Source organism: Schistocerca gregaria, chromosome 4 (genome assembly GCF_023897955.1).
Source record: "Schistocerca gregaria isolate iqSchGreg1 chromosome 4, iqSchGreg1.2, whole genome shotgun sequence".
NCBI lineage: Eukaryota > Metazoa > Arthropoda > Insecta > Orthoptera > Acrididae > Schistocerca > Schistocerca gregaria.
In genome coordinates, this window is record NC_064923.1 from 589,506,499 (window position 1) to 589,509,030 (window position 2,532).

Genomic DNA, 2,532 nt, shown 5'->3' on the forward strand with positions numbered 1-2,532 from the left:
AGGGTACCAAAAAAGGAATTGGTAAGACGTCGGCTAGGAGACTGGAAAAAATGATTACAACATTCGAAAAGACAAGTTCGTTTGAAATGCACTGCGGCAGAGGGAGGAAAACAGTTGATCTGACGTCTGTCGAATATGTGCTGACGCTATTGCAAGATGGGTCGATCGGTAGCGCGCAAACGTGCAGTCCAGGGGGAGCTGCTCAACCGTTGGACATGATATATGCAAGCACGGTGGATAAAATCCTATGAAACATCCTGCATTGCTATCCGCACTAAATAACCCATGTTCGGGGGTTGCTTTCTGCTGACCAGCCAGCAAGACAAAAATTCGCTCTGGAGTTTCTTGCTCAGATCGAAGTGGACGCTGAATGTCCTTCGAATATTATGTGGACACCCTGAGCCCATTTCTGTCTCCAAGGACATATCAATATGCACAACTGCAGAATATGGGAACGGAAAATCAGGCGGACGTCAGCAATGAATTCCCTAAATCGTTTGAGGTAAATGCCGGGATGGTTCCTTTGTAAGGGCACGGCCGATTTCCTTCTCCATCCTTACCTAACACGAGCTTGTGCTCCGTATCTAATGACCTCGTTGTCGACGGGACGTTAAACAACTACCTCCTCCTCCTCCTTCTCCCCATTATCCGTACCGTCATTGGTAAACGCAATTAGAGACTTTTTTGCACGAACGTCATTTCAACCTTTCTACAGCTTGGATGTGTAGGTATGGTCATTTTTATGCAAGTTGGCGTTCCTCCGCACGTTGCACAGCCGGAACAGACAATTAGGAAATGCTGTCATTTACCTACAGCCTGGCCGTCCAGATCGACTGAACTTAATTCATGTGATTCCTTATTCTGGTGCGGTAGCGTTCTCGCTTCCCACGCCCGGGTTCCCGGGTTCGATTCCCGCCGGGGTCAGGGATTTTCTCTACCTCGTGATGACTGGGTGTTGTGTGCTGTCCTTAGGTTAGTTAGGTTTAAGTAGTTATAAGTTCTAGGGGACTGATGACCATAGATGTTAAGTGGTGGTTTGTGCTTAATGTCCCGTCGACAACGAGGTCATTAGAGACGGAGCGCAAGCTCGGGTTAGGGAAGGATTGGGAAGGAAATCGGCCATGCCCATTCAAAGGAACCATCCCGGCATTTTGCCTGAAACGATTTAGGGAAATCACGGAAAACCTAAATCAGGATGGCAGGAGACGGGATTGAACCGTCGTCCTCCCGAATGCGAGTCCAGTGTGCTAACCACTGCGCCACCTCGCTCGGTGAGATGTTAAGTCCCATAGTGCTCAGAGCCATTTGAAACTTGTTCTGTGTTATCTGTAAAATGTTATGTTATGTGCTCCGGTTATCGAAAGTAGCTGAATTGGGGGCACGCATTGCGCAACGCATTCTGAAGGCATTGATACTCCGATCTCTTCTGGAACATGCTGTTTCTCGATTTCAGCTTGTGGCAAAAAAGGGTGGACAGCATATTGAAGATGTCTTGCGCCAAACTCACGACCATTAGGAACTGCGACCAATTTGCTTTTTATGCGGTTTTGGCCACAGGACATCTAAAAACCGACATCATTTACCTTGTTATGCGTGCTTTGCTCTCAGGGCAATTAAACACCGATGTCTTTTGCTTTCTTGTGGTTTTTGGCCTCAGCATAATTATAAACCGATTTTTCCCGTGAAATGTGATACGGCTTCCCTACAGACTGGCACAGTGCCACAACTGCTGACTGCCGAACTTGCACAATCATGCACACTGAACAGTACGGATGGCGTAATGTGCAACTAAAGCCATATCCGTCATATTGACATTCATCGGTCGTTTATAGCAGACCTCATTAATCTAAAACACTTAGATTGCAATGTGTTAGAAAAATTTCCGTAAATATATTTTTTTAACCTGGAACTTTAATAATGGACACCCTGTATATGTCCTGTAACATTAAACAACGTATATAGTGCCCGTAGCATGTGCAGTGACTGGTAGTGAGAAATGAATTAACAGTGTAGTACTCACCAGTAAGGTTACGTCGTAGTTGCCTCACCAGGTAAACTGAATTGTCCATGATTTCACATAGTGAAAATTGCTTTTAACAAAACAGTGTCTAGCACAAAAAGTGACTTCAGATAACATCAGAGTGATCATCAAGAACAGCAGCACAGCAAGCAATTTACAAAAGTTTGAAGGTTGTACGTGAAATACTCACTTCCGTCTGACGATAGGACCAAGTCCGAAAATAGTTACTGTGAAATCAATTATTCATTCAGAAATTTCTGCTGGTTGCTTTTCTTCATCAGTGATATTTACGGAAACAGTCAAAGTATTCTCAAACCACCATGGACCAAATAAAATCCTGATTTAGGTTTCCCACGGTTTCCCTAAATTACTTGAGTAAAATGTCGGGATTGTTCCTACTATAAGTCGACAGACGACTACCTGTCGTATTCTTATCAAACTAGACATTTAACATGTAAATTCCTGTATACATGGTTATGTTATTTTTAATTTTAATATGATGACATGCCCAT

At 44.0% G+C, this 2,532-nt stretch overlaps 1 non-coding gene across 1 annotated transcript; it reads right to left on the reverse strand.

Moving 5' to 3' along the window:
- Positions 1-1,196: 1,196 nt before the first annotated feature.
- Trnaa-cgc (transfer RNA alanine (anticodon CGC)) lies at positions 1,197-1,269 on the reverse strand. The gene has a single exon. It is a non-coding gene; the product is annotated as a tRNA-Ala (tRNA).
- Between the last annotated feature and the right edge of the window lie 1,263 nt (positions 1,270-2,532).